The sequence below is a fragment of the Bos javanicus genome, chromosome 4 (assembly GCF_032452875.1).
Source record: "Bos javanicus breed banteng chromosome 4, ARS-OSU_banteng_1.0, whole genome shotgun sequence".
NCBI classification, from domain to species: Eukaryota; Metazoa; Chordata; class Mammalia; order Artiodactyla; family Bovidae; genus Bos; species Bos javanicus.
In genome coordinates this window covers 109,906,103-109,929,055 of record NC_083871.1, presented here as the reverse complement: position 1 = coordinate 109,929,055, position 22,953 = coordinate 109,906,103, and positions in this window count along the sequence as shown.

Sequence of the window (22,953 nt, the reverse complement as noted above, 5' to 3'; positions counted from 1 at the left end):
TTTTAGACTAAAAGAAGAAAGCATTTCTTTCCTATAAGGTCTCAAGTTAGTTTTCAAACTGCATCTCCAGCTAATATTTTCATAATTATATTCATATTGATTTTTTTCACTGTTCCTTAAAATATTGTGCTTTCATGCTTGTCTGTATCACTCCATTTACCTAGCATTATTCAATAGTTTAATCCACTTCCACTAATCTTTCATTTCCATGATCTTGTCTCTTAAATTTGATGTTTATATTTATCTACATGGGCTTCCCTGATGGTTCAGCAGGTAAAGAATCTGCCTGCAGTGCAGGAACCACAGGAGGCCTGGAGTTGATCCCTGGGTTAGGAAGAGCCTTTGGAGGAGGAAATGACAATCCATTCCAGTACTCTTGCCTGGAAAATCTCAAGGATAGAAGAGCCAGACAGCTCCAGTCCATGGGTTCAGAAAGAGTCGGGCATGATTGAGCACGTGAGCACATTTATCTACACTTTAGACTACATACTTGAAACTTTCAATAATAAGACTTCTATTTCTTGTTCTCTTCATAAGGTGAGTTCATTTCAGTTGAGTCACTCAGTCGTGTCCAACTCTTTGTGACCTGATGGACTGCAGTGTGCCAGGCTTCCCTGTCCATCACCAACTCCTGGAGCTTGCTAAAACTCATGTCTATTGAGTCGGTGATGCCATCCAAACATTTCATCCTCTGTTGTCCCCTTCTCCTCCTGCCTTAGATCTTTTCCAGCATCAAGGTCTTTTCCAGTGAGTCAGTTCTTTGCATCAGGTGACCAAAGTATTGGAGTTTCAGCCTCATCATCAGTCCTTCCAATGAATATTCAGGATGGATTTCCTTTAGGATTGACTGGTTGGATCTCCTTGCAGTCCAAGGGACTCTCAAGAGTCTTCTCCAGTACCACAGTTCAAAAGGATCAATTCTTGTGTGCTCAGTTTTCTTTATAGTCCAACTCTCACATCCATACATTACTTCCGGAAAAACCACAGCTTTGATTAGATAGACCTTTGTTGGCAAAGTAATGTCTCTGCTTTTTAATATGCTGTCTAAGTTTGTCATAGCTTTTCTTCCAAGGAGCAAGCATCTTTTAATTTCATGGCTTCAGTCACCATCTGCAGTGATGTTGGAGCCCCCCCCTCCCCAAATAAAGTCTGTCACTGTTTCCTCTGTTTCCCCATCTATTTGCCATGAAGTGATAGAAATAGATACCATGATCTTAGTTTTCTGAATGTTGAGTTTTAAGCCAACTTTTTCACTCTTCTCTTTCACTTTCATCAAGAGGCTATTTAGTTCTTCACTTTCTGCCATAAGGTGGTGTCATCTGCATATATGAGGTTACTGATATTTCTCCCAGCAATCTTGATTCAAGCTTGTGCTTCATCTAGCCTGATATTTCACATGATATACTCTACTTAAAAGTTAAATAAGCAGGATGAGGGTATACAACCTTGACATACTCCTTTCCTAATTTGGAATCAGTCTGTTTTTCCATGTCTGTTTTTAACGTTGCTTTTTGACCTGTGTACAGATTTCCCAGGAGACAGGTAAGGTGTTCTGGTATTCCCTTCTGTTTAAGAATTTTCCACAGTTCATTGTGATCCACACAGTCAAAGCCTGTGGTATAATCAATAAAGCAGAGGTAGATGTTTTTCTCTAATTCTCTTGCTTTTTCAATGATACAGTGGATGTTGGCAATTTGATCTCTGGTTCCTCTGCCTTTTCTAAATCCAGCTTGAACATCTGAAAGTTCACAGTTCAGGTACTGTTCAAGCCTGGCTTGGAGAATTTTGAGCATTCCTTTACTAGCGTGTGAGATAAGTGCAATTATGCAGTAGTTTGAACATTATTTGGCATTGCCTTTCTTTGGGATTGGAATGAAAACTGACCTTTTCCAGTCCTGTGGCCACTGCTGAGTTTTCCAAATTTGCTGGCATATTGAGTGCAGCATTTTCACAGCATCATCTTCCAGGATTTGAAATAGCTCAACTGGAATTCATCACTTCCACTAGCTTTGTTTGTAGTGGTGCTTCCTAAAGCCTACTTGACTTTGCATTCCAGAATGTCTGGCTCTAGGCGAGTGATCACACCATCATGGTTATCTGGGTCATGAAGATCTTTTTTGTATAGTTCTTCTGTGTATTCTTGCCACCTGTTCTTAATATCTTCTGCTTCTGTTAGGTCCATACCATTTCTGTCCTTTATCGAGCCCATCTTTGCATGAAATGTTCCCTTGGTATCTCTAATTTTCTTGAAGAGATCCCCAGTCTTTCCCATTCTATTGTTTTCTTCTATTTCTTTGCACTGATCACTGAGGAGGGCTTTCTTATCTCTCCTTTCTATTCTTTGGAACTCTGCATTCAAATAGGTATATATTTCCTTTTCTCTTTTGCATTTCACTTCTCTTCTTTTCTCTACTATTTGTAATGCCTCCTCAGACGATCTTTTTGTCTTTTTGCACTTCTTTTTCTTGGAGATGTTCTTGATCACTGCCTCCTGTACAATGTCATGAACCTCTGTCCATAGTTCTTCAGGCACTATGTCTCTAGATCTAATCCCTTGAACCTACTTGTCACTTCCACTATATAATTATGAGGGATATGTTTTAGGTCATGCCTGAATTGTCTAGTGGTTTTCCCTATACTCTTCAATTTAAGTATGAATTTTGCATTAAGGAGTTCATGATCTGAGCCACAGTCAGCTCCTGGTCTTGTTTTTGCTGACTGTATAGAGCTTCTCCATCTTTGTATGCAAAGAATATAATCAATTAGATTTCGGTGTTGGGCATCTGGTGATGTCCATGTGTAGAGTCTTCTCTTGTGTTGTTGGAAGAGGGTGTTTGCTATGACCACTGCATTCTATTGGCAAAACTCTGTAGCCTTTGCCCTGCTTAATTTTTCACTCCAATGCCAAATCTGCCTGTTACTCCAGGTATCTCTTAACTTCCTACTTTTGCATTCTAGTTCTCTATGATGAAAAGGACATCTCTTTTGGCTGTTAGTTCTAGAAGATCTTTAGATATTCATAGAACCATTCTATTACAGCTTCTTCACCATTAATGGTTGGGGCATAGAGTTGGATTACTTTGATATTGAATGGCTTGCCTTGGAAATGAACAGAGATCATTCTGTCATTTTTGAGATTGAGTTACTATTATCTAAAAACAAAACAAAACACAAAACAAAACCCCATAGTTTCCTCTTGGCTTATTCTTTTTTTACCTTCTCTACCTTAATATTGTCTAATTGTACTTAAAATATTTCCAAATTCAATATATTTACTTTCATTGGTATCTGAAAACTACAGTCTGTTGTCTGTCTACATATTTATTCTAAAAGCAAAATCTACTCTTTTAATTCTTGGTATTCTGAAACACCAGTGATGTGCCTTTGAATCAATATTTATTTATTGAGCTCAGCAATCAGTGGGTTTTGTTGAATCTGGAGACAGGATTTTCTTTAGTTCTGAAAGATTTTCTTATTTAATAATTTCCCCCTATTTTTTCCATTAATGTCTCTCTTTTGAAAGTCCTAGATAAGCTATCTTTATCTACTTTTATTTATTTATTTACTAGATAAATAGTCTTGACCAATTTGTTTTCTGTTACAGGCTTTCTCTTTTTGTGTTTTCACATATGTGTGCTAGAATGATGTCTCAAATTAATCTTCTAATCCTCCTATTGATTTATATATTTTTGTCAGTATATTTTTAATTTCCAAAGGATTTTTTTGAGAGTTATTTTTCATTGAATCCTATTCATGACTCTCATATTGTTGAAACATCATTTAGAATGCTTCTGAATACACTATGCTTTAAAACACTCTCCTCTGCTTATGAATGATCTCTGTTTCCTCTTGGGGATCTCATTTTTGTATATTTGACTATTTTCATTATTTTTATTTGTTTTATAAATCTAGTAACGCTTAGTTTTCATTCTAATTAAGCACTAAAGAATCAGATAAGTTACTACAGATAGTTGCTACCCGCTTTTTTCTCCTCAGCTGTTATTCTCACACACTGCCATATTTGTCTGAAACTATAATGTTTGTAGATGTTAATCTCAGTTATAAATTGGTACAGAAGGATAACTTGAAAGTTACTTGTTGAGATAATTAAAACTAAAAAGGTCTCAAACTTTCAATTCTATTTTATCAGTTTATGCTAAGGATTAATTTTTTGTCTAATAATTATAATGTTGATCAATGAAGGATTATTATAATAGTTAAAAGTAATAAAAACCTACATATTTAATATAGGGAGATTATCAATAAAATATGGTACAAAAATTTAAGCTGACTTTTATAGGCATACTCACTATTCTTGGAGTAATTTTCTGTTGTTTTTACTTTACCAAAATTTATTTGATTACATTTACACTTCTTATTCATTTCATTTTTATTTAAAGTTTACTTATTAACATAAGAATTTAAGGCAGTGTAATAGAACAACTAAAGTGAAAACATAGCTAACTGTAATAAATTGAAAAGCACAAAGCTCATTTTATAGAAGACAAGAGTGTAAATACTATCAGAAATGTGAAACACACTTATTTATAAAATTATGGTCAACATTTGGCTCAGTAGTTAATACAAGGTATGATCATGGCATCCGGTCCCATCACTTCATGGGAAATAGATGGGGAAACAATGGAAACAGTGTCAGACTTTATTTTTTTGGGCTCCAAAATCACTGCAGATGGTGACTGCAGCCATGAAATTAAAAGACACTTACTCCTTGGAAGGAAAGTTATGACCAACCTAGATAGCATATTCAAAAGCAGAGACATTACTTTGCCAACAAAGATCCATCTAGTCAAGGCTACGGTTTTTCCTGTGGTCATGTATGGATGTGAGAGTTGGACTGTGAAGAAGGCTGAGCGCCAAAGAATTCATGCTTTTGAACTGTGGTGCTGGAGAAGACTCTTATGAGTCCCTTGGACTGCAAGGAGATCCACCCAGTCCATTCTGAAGGAGATCAGCCCTGGGATTTCTTTGGAAGGAATGATGCTAAAGCTGAAACTCCAGTACTTTGGCCACCTCATGCGAAGAGTTGACTCATTGGAAAAGACTCTGATGCTGGGAGGGACTGGGGGCAGGAGGAGAAGGGGACGACAGAGGATGAGATGGCTGGATGGCATCACTGACTCGATGGACATGAGTCTGAGTGAACTCCGGGAGTTGGTGATGGACAGGGAGGCCTGGCATGCTGCGATTCATGGGGTCACAAAGAGTCAGACATGACTGAGTGACTGAACTGAACTGAATGACAAAAACAAAGATGGATAACTGTTTGATTGAAACTAAACTTGGACAGGAATTTATTGTGCGATTGAAACTAAAAAATGTACTATTTTATATATGGTCTACCCTGACAGGATGGTAACAGTCTTAGAACAATTACTTTAAAGGCAGTACAGTAAAAAATTGGTATTCTCCTAAAGAGTATATGTATTGACTCTGTTTAAGGAAAAAGATAATTCCAAGAAGTGATGGCTTCTTGAAGGAATGTTTTCAAAACTACAACAGTGTTATATATATATGTGTGTGTGTGTGTATATATATATATATATATATATATATATATATATATACTTTGCTTTTTGAGAATAGCTCTTTGGTTGAATCCCACATGCCTTCTGATCTCAAAGTGAAATGCCATGTTAGGGTTGCCATTTCTGGAAACACTTTCAGAATAGGAACATTGCTGTGTCAGATCTTCATCCCTCCCATAGATTTTTAAACACAATTGGTGAACCAGGAGAAGGAAAAGGCAATCCACTCCAGTATTCTTGCCTGGAAAATCCCATGGATGGAGGAACCTGGTGGGCTACAGTCCACTGGGTCACAAAGAGTTGTGTCTAAGACACACACTAACACTTGTTAGTTGTGACTAACACACACGCTAGACTCTATTCTGTTCCTTTTGTTTGTTCTTGAAGTACTGTCAGATTGTCTTGATTACAAGACTAGATTTCTTCATTCTCTATGAACTGAGTTTCCATCTTGTTCGCTTGTTTGTTTCTTCCCTTTCTTGATCAGCCTCAATTAAATGCACTCCGTTCTTCCCTAACAGATTCCTCTAACTTAGAATCTCAGGATTGATAAGTCTTAAGTTTCTTGAATTCTTTAAGAGCCCAGGTTCCTTGTAAAAGTTAATTCAATACTTACCTAGATTCATTTTATTGAAAGCATTGTCAATAAGTTGCTATTTTAGAGTTTTGAGACTTCTATGAATACTTATATTCAGCCAAAATACAGAAAAGATGAAGCAGGAAAATTTTTTTCAGGTATTCAATGATTGTGGAAATGTTAATTACCATATGATATATATAATGTGATATTATTCCCCAAGTTCCTTTCCTTTATTGTGATGAGTATGTATGCAAGCAGAAGGGAAATGTTAAGAAAGAAAGAGATATGATCCAGGTAAGCTAAATGAAACATGAATAATCCACTTATAAAGCAACTTATGTAGCTACCTTTTTTGGGAAAAAAAAAAACAAACAACTAAAAGGATGTCTAATTACAGTGACCATTTTTTCGTAAAGTTTCTGGGTAAAAGGACAATATAAAAGACAAACATTTGAATTTCTATATAATACTTTCAAGTTAAGGAATTAAAGTTGTGAAAGTTTATAATAACTACATTATTGAATACATATTAATATCTTAATATCAATAACCATAGAATATATTGTATATATTAAAATAATCATAAAATTATTCAGTATCTTTTCACTGAAAATTATAAAAAAAATTTAAAGAATTAAATAAATGGAAATACTATGTCTCAGTTAGAGCTTAGAAGACAATATTAAAAAAAAGGCAATTCCCCCTAAACTGATTACTATTTCAATTCAATCCAATGAAAACTTCCACATTAATGTAAGTCATTCCACAGTGCTCACATTTCCCCATTTGAGTATCTGTGGAAATTGATGAGCTTGCTCTAAGTTTTAAGCAGAAATGTAAATGGCCGAGCATATTGATGGTGAGAAGCCTTGCTATCAAAACAATCTGACGGTAGTTCAAGAACAAACAAAAGGAGCAGAATAAAGAGTGTAGAGTGTGTGTTAGTCACTCAGTGATGTCCAACTCTTTGTGACCCCATGGACTGTAGGTCACCAGGCTCCTCAGTCCATGGGATTTTCCAGGCAAGAATACTGCAGTGGGTTACCTTTTCCTTTTCCAGAGGATCTTCCTGACCCAGGGATTGAACCCAGGTCTCCCACATTGCAGGCAGACTCTTAACCGTTGGAGCTGCTATGAGTCTAGAGACAGGATGTAATGCGTGCAGGCAGTTGATTTTGTCTGACTCTTTGTGATCCCCATGGACTATACCCTGCCAGGTTCCTGTCCACGGGATTCTTCAGGCAAAATGGAGTAGGTTGTCATTTCCTCCTACAGGGGATCTTCCCCACCCAGGGATTGAACCTGTGTCTCTTGCATTCCTGAGAAGACATAATAAACATAGCACTGTATAGCTGTGGGCAAAGTATCGAGGAAAGATGAACTTGTTTTTTATGTCCAACTACATAATTTCAAGTCAATTGTATACATAACCACGAGAGGCAAAATAAATACATAAATAAATAAAAGATATAGAAGATAATATGGGAACTTACTTTCATTATCTTGGGACAGGTAAAATATCTTGAACTTATTTTAACTAAATGTTTGCCAAACTGTGATTTAACCACAAACTCTGTGTGAGCATTTAATCCACTGGGGAAATAATATTTTTCCTGAAACCCTTTGGGGAAGGCTACTTTGGTTTCTCCCCTTTCTTATCAAATTAAATTAAAGGCCAGTCTCCATAAAGGATAATAATTACAAACTGAAATAAACTTACAGAACAATTCAAGAGATAGAGCTGGTTCCTTGTCTGGAAAAAGAAAATCAAGGCAGGAATCTGCCCCTTTTCACAAGTTCATAAAATAGGATTTATTTTCAGCTACATGTCTAGACTCATTTCTAGTATGACAGTAACAGGATGACTAGACTCAAGTAATTGTTTATGTAGCAATTTGTTCACTAAGAAGTATTAAGCAGAGAATTGAATAAAATCTGTTAAACTTTTCTTTAGATTTATTTGAAAGTTATTAAAAAGATATGTTTGTATCATTTATGCATAGATCCTTAAATGTTTCTACAATTAAAGTATCCAAATTTCACCCTATTTAAAGTAAATCATATTAAAGGCACTTTGGTCCCAGCCTCTGTTTAGCTTGATTACTTATTTTTTTTCTGAAAGGTACTTAACGGTTCTGAGACTCATGTGCCTACTCCATAAACTGCAGACAGTATTTCCAGTCCTTAATTAAATGATAGAGCTATGTATTGCCTTATGGAAGCTGTATCCTTTAACAAGCTACAAGTGTACACAAGAGGAAGAATAATTACCACATTTACTTGCACAATGGGAACTTCCTTTCTTATGAGGTTTGAAGCATGAAACAATCTATCATGGATCCCAATCAAGGGGAAGTAGCCAACTTTATGGACTTCCCCATGGCTCAGACGGTAATATGTCTGCCTTCAATGCCGGAGACCTGGGTTCAATCCCTGGGTCTGAAGATCTCCTGGAGAGGAAATGGCAACCCACTCCAGTATTCTTGCCTGGAAAATCCCATGGATGGAGGAGCCTGGTAGGCTAGAGCCCACGGGGTCGCAAAGAGTCACAAATGACTAAGCAATTTCATTTTCACTTCACTTTCAGCCAACCTTATAAGTCATAAATTGGGTACTTAGTGCAGGTTCCAAACATTTCAACTGACTAGAGAATTCTAAGAGGGAATTGGTTGGCCTGTAACACATACAGACTTCTTAAATGGAAGGAGTGGTTCATCCATCCTGATGCTGATAACAGGAATAATGTATATGCCTCTCAGTCCACCAGTCATGCATTTGAGAGGACGCTGATTTCCTTTCCATCAGTATGCAATTCTTGCAGTGGGCTGCCCTCTTCTAGATTGAAAGTGTATTTTTCTCTTCGCTTTCTCTGGATGTTCATGTAGTGTAATGTGCATGGAAGATGCATGATATATTATCATGGCTTTTATTTCTCATTCCAATATTAATAACAGTGAAAGGGTTTGTAAGTATGTGAATTTGCCTTAAGGAGTGCCTAGTAAAGAATGTGATAAAAACATAAATACAGTATACTAATGCATATATATGGAATTTAGAAAGAGGGTAACAATAACCCAGTGTACGAGACAGCAAAAGAGACACTGATGTATAGAACAGTCTTATGGACTCTGTGGGAGAGGGAGAGGGTGGGAAGATTTGGGAGAATGGCAATGAAACATGTAAAATATCATGTAGGAAACGAGTTGCCAGTCCAGGTTCGATGCACGATGCTGGATGCTTGGGGCTGGTGCACTAGGACGGCCCAGAGGGATGGTATGGGGAGGGAGGAGGGAGGAGGGTTCAGGATGGGGAACACGTGTATACCTGTGGCGGATTCATTTTGATATTTGGCAAAACTAATACAATTATGTAAAGTTTAAAAAAAATAAATAAAATAGACTTTTATAACTATAAAAAAAAGCTAAATTTAATAAATTTAGATTTATCATCTGCTGAATATTGTGCTAAGTACTAAGAAGCTTGCTCATTGGAAGAAAAGCTATGACAAACCTAGATAGCATGTTAAAGAACAGAGACATTACTTTGTTAACAAAGGTCCATCTAGTAAAAGCTATGATTTCTTTATGGTCATGTATGGATGTGACAGCTGGACCATAAAGAAAGCTCAGCACCAAGAACTGATGCTTTTGAACTGTGGTGTTGGAGAATACTCTTGAGAGTTCCTAGGACTGCAAGGAGATCAAACCAGGAAATTCTAAAGGAAATCAGTCCTGAATACTCTTTGGAAGTACTGATGTTGAAGCTCCAATATTCTGGCCACCTGATGTGAAGAACTGACTTATTGGAAAAGACCCTGATGCTGGGAAAGATTGAAGGCAGAAGAAGGGGATGACAGAGAATGAGATGGTTGGATGGCATCACCAACTCAATGGACATGAGACTGAGTAAGCTCTGGCAGTTGGTGATGGACAGGGAAGCCTGGCTTGCAGCAGTCCATGGGGTCGCAAAGAATTGGACATGTCTGAGTAACTGAACTGAACTTAAATTATATAACTCCACTTGACCCAGTTTTGGCCAGCATAATATTTATTTTCATTTTAACAATTAAAGTATGAGGTCCATAAACATTAATTATGCTTCTTAGAGGATAAAGCCAGAGGTTTGTCTCAATCCAAATTCCAAGTTTGTTGTGCTTGACCTTTTGATCATACAGTGAATACAGGCTTTATACAACTATGTGCATAAATATTATAAAATAAATTGTGTGTGTGCTCAGTTTCTCAGTCATGTCTCTCTCTTTGTGACTCCATGGACTGTAACATGCCAGGCTCTTCCATCCGTGGAAATTTCCAGGCAAGAATACTGGAGTGGGTTTCCATTTCCTTCTCCAGGTGATCTTCCTGATAATAAAGCAAATTGGGATAATCCCAAGCTGTTCTTCATATGATGCTAATATTTTACTAGGTTGCTGGGAATGCTGGGAAGTCTTTTTTAATTTCTAATTTTAATTCAAATTTGACTTCAAAATGATTCTAGATTCCATCAGTAAGACAATAGAGCTGATAAATGAGGAGTGAAAAGATGGAGGTCGTAACCCATAATAGTACTTGGCAGGGAAATGTTTGCCTTAGCTCACTGACAAACGTTTACAGTTGTTTTCAGTTGAACAAAACCTCACTTACTATGCTTGTAAAATGGTTATCTTTCCTGAGGTAGAGTGATTGAAAAATAATAGACAAATATATCAGATAGATAGGTAAAGAGTCTATTTTAAAACATGATATAATACTATACTTCTAGAATGTGGGTTATATTTATTTATAATTCAAATATATTAACATAAACATATGCTTATGTCAATATTCTTAATAGGTTTCAATCTTCTTGATATTAAAAATAGATTCTGTGTTGATGCTTGCAAGTTAGATTTCTATGAACCATGGCTATATTCATCATTTTATAAGTAAGAAAAATTTGAGGGAAAGCATAATCACTGTCATTGTGTGTGCATACATATAAATATATAATGTCATAAAAATTACGCATATTTTTGGTAACTGCAGCTGTTCAAATATTTTGTGATATAGCTTATTTTCCTGTACTAGTAGTTTAAGGGCTTATATATAAGGTTGAAGCCATTAGTGGGTCAGAGGATACTAACTCAAAGGTATTACCTAGATGTAATTTAGATGCTTTTAAAAGAGCTTTTTACTACCTGAATATCACTAGTAGGATTAAAATTAGAGGAATAGTAATACATCACTTGATTCTCAGACACTTAGAGGCTTTTAAGGACTTCTAAATATTTCTGTCCCCAGTTTTCAAACATGTTTAAAAATGCATTGTTATATTACAAGAGATAAGGAAGAACACTTTATAATGATGAAGGGATCAATCCAAGAAGACGACATAGTAATTGTAAATATTTTTGCGCCCAACATAGGAACATCTCAATACATAAGGCAACAGTGTGCATGTATGCTAAGTTGCTTCAGGCCTGTCTGACTCTTCGTTACTCCCATGGACTGTGGCCCACCAGGCTCCTCTGTCCATGGGACTCTCCAAGCAAGAATACTGCCCTTCTCCAGGGGACCTTCCTGACCCAGAAATGGGACCCACATCTCTTATGTCTCCTGCACTGGCAGGCAGGTTCTTTACAACTAGCACCACTGGGGAATGAAAGGGACATGGACAGTAACACAATAATAGGGGTGTTAAGTGGGGTGTTAAAGTAGGTGGCTTTAACACCCCACTTATAGCAATGGAGAGATCACCAAAACAAGGAAACACAGCCTTAAATGACACATTAGATTGCTGCTGCTGCTGCTAAGTCACTTCAGTCGTGTCCGACTCTGCACAACCCCATAGACGGAAGCCCACCAGGCTCCCCGTCCCTGGGATTCTCCAGGCAAGAACACTGGAGTGGGGTGCCATTTTCTTCTCCAATACATGAAAGTGAAAAGTGAAAGTGAAGTCACTCAGTCGTGTCCAACTCTTAGCGACCCCACAGACTACAGCCTACCAGGCTCCTCCATCCATGGGATTTTCCAGGCAAGAGTACTGGAGTGGGGTGCCATTGCCTTCTCTGGACACATTAGATTAGATGAACCTAATTGATATCTTCAGGACATTCCATCCAAATGCAGAATAATTCATTTTCTTAAGGGCGCATGGAACATTCTCTGGAAGAGACCACATCTTGGGTCACAAAAAATGCACTATTAGTTTATGGAATTATTCCAATTACTTGGAAAACACCAAAAGTGGTGTAAGTCAGTCAGTATTTTGTCTCAATGTTATATATATATATACCCATGCTATAAAAACATAGAATTTTTCAAGGTCCTAATATAAAATTCTGACATGTAATGGAGATTTGTAAAACATGTTATTTACTTTTTGCCCATTTTTTTCTCCTTTATCTTACCTTTTCATTGAGTGGCCCAACTTAGCAACTACACAGAAGCAGCAAAAATTGTTGATTTACAATATTAATTAGTTTCAGGTGTACAAGCGACTGCTTCTGGAAATAAGCTTTGGGTCAAGAAATTTAGCAAGGAAAAAATAAATTACATAAACCAACATCTAGTTGTAAAAGGTAAACTGGATTTTGATGCAAGAGTCTGTTCCACCACTGAGACATTTAAAAAAATTCACTCTTTGAAATGCACCCAACTTAGAACCAGAAATAACTCAAATTATACCACCACTATTCAAAGGACTAGATGTGCATAGTTAATTAACCCACAAACATTTATGTTTTAATATTTGCAAACACTATACTAAATGAAAAGATGAAAACTTTGTGTTGGAATATGATAGAATCTAGTTAGAGTCTGCAACTTTGAGATTTAAAGCAAAGTCTCACAAATGGCTAGTAGAAAATTTACTTTTTTTTTTTTTTTAATGACATGTTCGTTTTGACTTGCTCTTGGTTTCTTTTCCCCCCTCCCTTTCTGTCTATCTTGTTTTCTCTATGTCTCTCCTTCATTTTTCCTGGCTCTATCCTATTGTCTTTTCACCTCTGGTACCTAATGGGATTTGGTGCATTCTCTCTCTCTCTCTCTCCCTTCCTACCCCCCCACCGCCAACTTCACCCCCCACCTCTCTCTTTTTTTGTATTGCATTTGTTTCAGTTCAGTTCAGTTCAGTAACTCAGTCGTGTCCGACTCTTTGTGACTGCATGAACTGCAGCACACCAGGCCTCCCTGTCCATCACCAACTCCCGGAGACTACCCAAACTCACTCCATTGAGTCAGTGATTGCATCCAACCATATCATCCTCTATCGTTCCCTTCTCCTCCTGCCTTCAATCTTTCCCAGCATCAGGGTCTTTTCCAATGAGTTAGATCTTTACATAAGGTGGCCAAAGTATTGGAGTTTCAGCTTCAGCATCAGTCCTTCCAATGAACACCCAGGACTGATCTCCTTTAGGATGGACTGGTTGGATCTCCTTGCAGTCTGAGGGACTCTCAAGAGTCTTCTCCAACACCACAGTTCAAAAGCATCAATTCTTCAGTGCTAAGATTTCTTCACAGTCCCACTCTCACATCCATACCTGACCACTGGAAAAACCATAGCCTTGACTAGACGGACCTTTGTTGGCAAAGTAATGTCTCTGCTTTTCATTATGCATTGTTTAAACATACTCAGTTCAATTAAGTTGCCAGGTTCAAAATAATTCATTGGGTTAAAAGGAGTACATGATAGAGATATACATAGGTAAGTAGATTGATGAAAAGAGGGAAGGAAGAAACAGAGGTGTGAAAGCCTGGAAGGGAGCACTTGAAAATATATCCTTTGATGACATCACACAGGTGTGTGGGAACCTTCAGGTGTCCCCAGGTTTAAATCAAATACATGGAAAATAGCTGCCTGAATATTAACTCCCATGTGATTAACTGGGCTAGCACCAGTGTGGCTTTAAAGATAGCTCAGGTTAAAGATTACAAATTAGAAACCAGGTTATGTAATTCATAGGGTTTTTCTCCTATCTAGCATCCCTCACTTCTTATCTTAAATTTCAGCCATTTGCTAAAATCTTAAATCCATTCAATGAGTCCTCTTGCTTTAAATGTACCCTTACCAGTTTTCTCCAAACCCTCACATCCTATTGTTAATTTATCTTAGATATGTTTTTTGGGGAGGTTCTTCCTGTCCCTTCTCATGCCTTTTAACCCTCAAGGTAAATTAGTCAATATATTCAATAAGTAAGGTAGAAATTCTGTGTTTAATTCTTGCAAGGTGATTCTTAACCATGGCTTTGTTTAAAGTCACAGGTTTCCAGGCCTCTAAGAACTTTACAACTTAAAGTTGATAACAAAGTAAAATACTGTAATCTCTTGGGGTTGGAAGAGGCTAGAAGACTGATTTAATTAAGTGGGATCCGGGATCCGGGCAAGAAGGAAGATTGGTTTATACTAAGTTAAAATATTTTCACCTCATGTTTAAAAAGAAATAATTTCTTATATAAGCCTATTTTCATTCTGTCGCTTGCAATTAACAAAATGAGAAGAATGTGGAGGTAATTGCACTATCTTTTTTAATAATCCATTCAATCACATTGCCTACTTATCTATTAATACTAAAGAGTCTTAGAGCATTGCTTTCTCTAACACTGCATGACAGTAGTCAAGTTGCAAGATACTGGTCAATCACTGTGAAGTTGGGTATGTGTGCATGTTTATAATTGTTTTATCCTCATGGAGAATTGACCCTTACACCATTTGTTGAGCTGTCCAAAAAGTTCACTTGTTATCTGAAAGCTCATTATGGAAAAATCCGAAGGAGCTTTTTGAACAACCAGTGTATACAATGGAAAGTGATTCAGCTTTTTAAAAAATTCCACATTATGTAACAACATGGATGAACCTGGAAGACATTATGTTAAACAAAATAATCTAGTCACTAAAGGATAAATATTGCATAATTTTACTGATATGAGGTATATGAAAAAGTCAAGGCTATAGGATCAGAGTGGAATGGTGGTTGCCAGGGACTGGAAGGAAGAGGAGTGAGGCATTCCTAATCAACATACATAAACTTTCAATTAAGCAAGATGAATCTATTCAAGGGATCTGCACACATCGTGTACACAGTTAATGCAATATTGCAAACATGAAACATTAGGTGTCTCATGTTGTCTTCTTATCACAATTAAATGAAGTTTTAAAAAAACCCTCTACCCACAAACAGAAAATGCACCATTAAAGTATATCCCCAAATCTCAGAGGACGGAGGCATTTTCCTTTTCTTTTAAATTATTATAAATTATTTATTGAAGCATAGTTGATTTACGATGTTGTGTTTCTGCTGCACAGCAACGTGACTCGGTCATAAATGTATCCACCCTTTTTTATGCCAAAACCTTTGTGCAGATCATAAAAAACTGAGGAGAATTATTAAAGAAATGGGAATATCAGACCACCTATCCTTCCTCCTGAGAAACCTGTATGCAGGTCAAGAAGCAACAGTTAGAACTGGACATGGAAAAACAGACTGGGTCCAAATTGAGAAAGGAGTATGTCAAGGCTATACATTTTCACCCTGCTTATTTAACTTATATTCAGAGCACATCATGAGCAATGTTGGGCTGGATGAAGCACAAGCTGGAATCAAGATTGCTGAGATAAATATCAATAACCTCACATATGCAGATGACACCAAACTTATGGCAGAAAGTGAAGAAGAACTAAAGGGCCTCTTGATGAAAGTGAAAGAGGAGAGTGAAAAAGTTGGCTTAAAACTCAACATTCAGAAAACAAACATCATGGCATCCGGTCCCATCACTTCATGGCAAATAGATGGGGAAACAATGGAAGCAGTGACAGAATTTATTTTGGAGGGACTCCAAAATCACTGCAGATGGTGACTGCAGCCATGAAATTAAAAGATGCTTGCTCCTTTGAAAGAAAGTTATGACCAAGCATATTAAAAAGCAGAGACATTACTTTGCCAACAAAGGTTCTTCTAGTCAAAGGGATGGTTTCTCCGGTAGTCATGTATGGATGTGAGAGCTGGACTATAAAGAAAACCGAACACTGAAGAATTGATGTTTGAGAACTGTGATGTTGGAAAAGACTCTTGAGAGTCCCTTGGACTGCAAGGAGATGCAACCAGTCCATCCTAAAGGAAATCAGTCCTGAATATTCATTGGAAGGACTGATGCTGAAGCTGAAACGCCAATACTTTGGCCACCTGATTCGACGAACTGACTCAGTGGAAAAGACTCTCATGCTGGAAAAGATCGGAGGCAGGAGGAGAAGGGGACTACAGAGAATGAGATGGCTGGATGGCATCACCGACTCAATGGACATGAGTTTGAGTAATCTCTGGGCGTTGGTGAAGGACAGGGAAGCCTCGTGTGCTGCAGTCCATGGGCTCTAAAGAGTCAGACACAAGTGAGCAACTGAACTGAACTGAACTCTTTTTTAGATTCTTTTCCCATGTAGGTCATCACGGAGCATTGAGTAGAGTTCTCTATGCTATACAGTAGGTCCTAATTGTTATCCATCATTTTCCTTTTCTAATGTGAAGCTGTTTAAATGCTCATCACAGGTTTATCTATTTATGGTCTTCAAATGAATTAATTTCACATTCTGTTCAGCTCTTCTATTTGACCTCAAATAGGAGAGGGCTAGTTGGTCTACTGTATGGATAATCTTCCATCATCAAAATGGTTCATTTACTTTTAGTTTCTGCAAATACTGGGGTGTTGTGGTTGTCAATGAAACAGTATTCTCTCATAAATTTGTTTTCAGAATCACCCTTTACCCTTAATGCCATATTAATCCCACCATAAAAATAAAATAAGGTCTGTGGTAAACCACAAGCCTCGAAGTATAAACAGTCCTCTTTGCACAAAGATTATTTCCAAGTGGAAATAATCAATCAGTGTCACAGGAGGCAGCCACCAGCTTTTTCATTATGATCAATTATTTCATACCTTCACTTCTGCTATGCACTAGCATTTCAAGAACTTTCTGTCCAGAGACATATGGAATAAAATACTAAAGGTTCTTAAGTTAACCAATACATTTCTGCATACATATTGACATTTAAAAATTCCATTTATCAATCATGGCGTATGACATGTAATTAAATACAGAAGGCAACTCCTGAAATCACCAGACTTCGAAAGAAGGTCAGATCATGATGACTGGTTCTCATATGTAAGACATTTCTTCCATTTTGCCTGTACAGTCCTCTATTTTTCATTTCCCCTTGACAACAGAAGCAACATTGCTAGTTGGAAAATAAAGTCCGATGTCTTTTAAAAACACTTAAGAGAATTCCATTGCCTCTGATTACTAAAGTAGCAATTTTGTGATGTCTCTGAAAAATAGGACAAACTGAACACACCAATCAACTAAGCCAAGATTTTAATTTTCTTTCTCTACCAGTTTGATTGCCACCTCCCTAGCCTCAGCCTCCTTGGACCCAAAGCCAAAGCCACATGTTTTTGGTTTTTATTTAAAGGTCACTCCACTTCGGGGATACTTAATCAGTTTTCCATTAGTGTGTAATGGGGCTTACAGGTGGTACTAGGAGTAAAGAATCCACCCGATCATGCAGGAGACACAAGAGACATGAGTTTGATCCCTAGGTCAGAGGAATCCCCTGGAGTAGGAAATGCAGTCCACTCCAGTATTCTTGCCTGGAAAATTCCATGGGCAGAGGAGCCTGGTGGGCTATTGTCCATGTGGCTGCAAAGAGACATGACCGAATGACTGAACACACATTCGTGTGTAATACCAAAAACTGTTTGTTTGTTTTTTTATTACAAAACTATTTTATTTTTTGCTTGTGATGATCTGTCCTCCTGCTGGTCATATCTTGTTTCAAACATGAAGCTTACCCCCTGGGGCTGAAAATAGCAGTGGCTGTGGCCTGAACCACATTACAGCAATATTACTAGGGTTGTAAGTTGTGCAGTGTTATCTCATTTAATTAGTCAAAATTAGTCACAAGACCAGGTGAAATTCAGGTTACATATGGGAATGTATAACCCCTCTTAAAGAGAGGAGCTGTAAATAATTTGTGGCCATTTTTAATCTACCTAGGACCCATTAACATTTGGTGATTTTATTCTCTGACCTCAGTTTCCTAGGCTTCATAGAGATAGAGTTTGTATATGTTAGTCCCTCAGTCATGTCTGACTCTTTGCAACTCCATGGACTGGAGCCTGCCAAGGCTCCTCTGTCCATGGAATTCTCCAGGCAAGAGTACTGAGATGGGTTGCCATTCCCATCCAAATTCTGGATAGGGTTGATATTATTAATAATGTTCTCAATCTGTTTTGTAACAACATATTTTTTTTCTTCCTCACTGCTTTTCTCTTCAAAATTTCATCTTAATAATTCCTAAAATTAAAAAAAAAATCTATTTCCTAGACTAAACATTCTTGAAATCAAGCTTAATTCATCCTGTATTTTCTTTACCCCTCATTTTCTATATCTAATGTGCCAAAATCTATTTGAAATAATTATTGGTTCTGTCTGCTGTTTTCATCCCCCACTCCAGTACTCTTGCCTGGAAAATCCCATGGATGGAGGAGTCTGGTAGGCTGTAGTCCATGGGGTACGAAGAGTCGGACATGACTGAGCGACTTCACTTTCACTTTTCACTTTCATGCATTGGAGAAGGAAATGGCAACCCATACCAGTGTTCTTGCCTGGAAAATCCCAGGGACGGGGGAGCCTGGTGGGCTGTTGTCTATGGGGTCGCACAGAGTCGGACACGACTGAAGTGACTTAGCAGCAGCAGCAGCTGTTTTCATCCAGTTGCCTGACCATCAATCACAACCATATGTACCTAAGACAAGACCCTGATAGCTGGCTTTCCTTTTATTCATTTGTCTCCAATTTACCTATTTTATTTGATTATACACCCTAATCTACTGCTACTTCAATTATCCTCTTTCTTTTTAAAAAAATATATTTTTAACACCAAAAACATATTTTATTGGAGTATAGCAAGTTAACAATGTTGTGGGAGTTTCAGGTGAACAGCAAAGGGACTTGGCCATATATATACATGTATCTATTTGCACTCAAACCCCCTTCCCATCCAGCCTGGCACATAATTTTCCAACCTTTCAAGTTTTTCTTTTTTAATGATATGGTTCTATTTTACCCAATTTTACTATAAACTATTATGCCTGGAAAATCCCATGGATGGAGAAGCCTGGTAGGCTGCAGTCCATGGGGTCGCTGGAGTCCGACACGATTGAGCGACTTCACTTTCACGCATTGGAGAAGGAAATGGCAACCCACTCCAGTGTTCTTGCCTGGAGAATCCCAGGGATGGGGAAACCTGGTGGGCTGCGGTCTCTGGGGTCGCACAGAGTCGGACACGGCTGAAGTGACTTAGCAGCTTAGCAGCTTTATGTGTATAACTTTATTTCCAAGTTTTATTACCTCATGTTTTATATATAGTATTTTCATTTCTGAATCTCTGTTTGCTCTTCTGTCAGTCACACACATGAAATAATTTTCTTTCATTTGTTTGCGTGTATGAATTGAATATAGTATCAGTACCCAATTTAATTAGAGTATATTCCTCTAACCTTTCCCCAACTCCTCAAACTAAAACACTTATCTACCCTCCTTAAAATATCAGTTTATTTATGCATTACAAGCCTATAGCTCAATATCTAAACTTTAGTAGTTTCTTTGTACTTCATAACAAGCTCATGAGTGATTTTATTGAGTTACTTAAGTAACAATGGAAGAGGATGGGAACCAAGGTGAGGTTGGAGGACTAAGCATTCAGTAGCAAGAAAGACAGGGTGTGTATTTACTCAGGGGAAAATAAGGAAAGAGTGGGTATAAAATGAGGAAATCTTGCTGGAATTCAGGAGAGGGAGTTCTCATACGATAATGCTTAACTAGTTTCTTTATTTTTTAAATTGGAGTATAATTGCTTTGCGATGTGTTAGTTTCTGCTGCACAATGAAGTAAATCAACTATATGTGTACATACATCCCTCCCTCTCGGGCCTCCCTCCCAACCCTCTTATCCCACCCGCATGGGTCATCACAGAGCACCAAGCTGAGCTCCCTGGGCTTTAAAGCAGGTCCCCCGGACTAGCTAGCTATTTTACATACAGTAGTGTATAGACGTCAATCCTGATCTCCCAATTCATCTACCCTCCGCTTCTCGGTCTATGTCCACACGTCCATTCTCTCCATATGTGTGTCTATTCCTGCCCTGCAAATAGGCTCAACATATATGCATTAATATATGATATATATATATATATATTTATATTTATTTATTTATTCTTTCTGACTTACTTCACCCTGTATGACACTCTCTAGGTCCAGGTCCATCCACATCTCTACAAATGACCCAGGTTTGTTACTTTTTATGGTTGAGTAATAGCAGAAGGTGTATCATATGCCTCTGGTGCCCCCAGCTCTCACTATGGAGTTATTACTTCCAATAGGGCCACAGCTTTGGCAGAGTCATTTGCGGGCCTAGGTTCCATTCATACTGACAGTGTCTGAGATGGTCACTCTTCATCTTTCTCTTGAACTTTCCGACACGCTGTGGGCACACGCTAAAGCCTGTGGATAAGTACCTTCACACGGATCAGTCTTGAAATGTAGGGTCATTAACAAGCCCAAGGAAAATCAGTGTGGGTTGGGAACCAAAGAATAAATATTACCCTATTTAGTCATAGGCTGGACAGTTTTGAGAAGGTGCAGTAAGGTCAAGCCTCAGTTGCCCACAGCAGTAAACTCTGTAATGGACTCCTATTTTGGTTTTTCTTCATTTCTTCACTTTTTTATTCCCTTTCTGTTCTCTGAAAATGGACTATGTGCACCCATTTCTTGGTCTTGAATTTTGCTTCAGGCTAAGTCAGTAAGCAAGTCCTTTCTTAAAATTTTTATTATAGTTGATTTACAATGATGTGTTAGTTTCAGGTGTATAGCAAAGTTATTCAGTTACACTTAGATTCATTCTTTTTCAGATTCTTATATAGGTTATTGCAGAATATTGAATAGAGCTGCCTGTGCAATACAGCACTTTCTTATTGGTTATCTAACTTACATATAGTAGTGTGTTCTTGTTAATCCCAACCTCCTGATTTATCCTTCCCCCACATTTCCTCTATGGTAACCATACGTTTATTTTTTACCTTTTTTTCCGAAAATGAGAATGGCATGTTGCAGTCAGAGGTTTGAGATAGTTGACTTGGAAAGAGAAAACTATAACAGAAATGAATGGCAAGATTTTTTCCCCTGATATATACAGATTTGTGTTTTCACCTCAATTAAGTTATCTGCCTAATGGTAGGTGTTGTTTAGTCACAGAGTCATGAATGACTCTTTTGTGACTCCCATGGACTGTAGCACACCAGGATTCTTTGTCAATGGTATTTCCCAGGCAAGAATTCTGGAATGGTTTACCATTTCCTTCTCCAGGGAATCTTCCCAACCGAGGGGATGAACCCATATTTCCTGCAATGCAGGCAGATTCTTTACAAGTGAGCCACCTGGGTAGCTTATAAGTCATCCTAAAGGTAGACTTATACTTCATAATTCTATTGTTTTCCTATAGTGCATTGCTGAGTACATGACAGATAATGAGAGATACTTGCTGATTATTTAATAAAAGTGATTTATTATGAATTGCTGTTTATGGTGTGGACTGTAAAATCATATATATATATATGCATATATGTATGTATATATGTGATTTAGTTCAGTCACTCAGTAGTGTCTGACTCTTTGCAACCCCATGGACTGCAGCATGCCAGACTTCTCTATCCATCACTGACTCCCGGAGCTTACTCAAAACTCATATCCATTGAGTCAGTGATGCCATCCAACCATCTCATCTTCTGTTGTACCCTTTTCCTCCTGCCTTCAATCTTCTCCGACATCAGGGTCTTTTCCAATGAGTCAACTCTTTGCATCAGGTGGCCAAAGTATTGGAGTTTCAGCTTTAGCATCAGTCCTTCCAATGAATATTCAGGTTGAGTTCCTTTAGGATGGACTGGTTGGATCTCCTTGCAGTCCAAGGGACTCTCAAGAGTCTTCTCCAGCACCACAGTTCAAAAGCATCAATTCTTCCACGCTCAGCTTTCTTCACAGTCCAACTCTCACATCCATACATGACCACTGGAAAAACCATAGCCTTGACTAGACAGATCTTTGTTGGCAAAGTAATGTCTCTGCTTTTTAATATGCTATTTATTAGCCACTGAAAAAATGTTGTCAAGTGTTTTTGGTGTGATTTAAAAGTCCTCACTCTTCAAGCATAGTGAAATCATTCACTGAACACCTTTTTTATGAGGGCTTTATTTGATTAACACCTCTTTGTTGTTCCTCTCACATTGATGTACAGTGTCATTAATCCCAATCAATTGCTTTATGACAGAAAAATATGTAAAAACAGTTCAAAATTTTGAATTTATATCAATTACATTTCTCTAGATTTCAAATGGTATGTAGGCATAATAACAGCCATAGACTGTAAGAATTCCAAATCCATTATTTTATATTCAAAAAAATCCTTTTGGATTAATAGCATATTTTTGGTGCAGATTTTTTCCTGAATGAAAATACAACATTGATACATATGCTAGTAATCTATACTATATATATATATGATTTTACAGATTATATATCAGTATTATATTTTTATATATATATATATGTATAATATGTGTCTATATATAGGCTACTCAGGTGGTGCAGTGGTAAAGAATTCACTTGCTGATGCAGGAGACACAAAATAAGCCATGGGGGCATGTGTGCTGTCACTTCAGTTATGTCCGATTTTCCACCCCATGGACTGTAGCCCATCAGGCTCTCTGTCCATGGGATTCTCCAGGCAAAATACTTGAGTGGGTTGC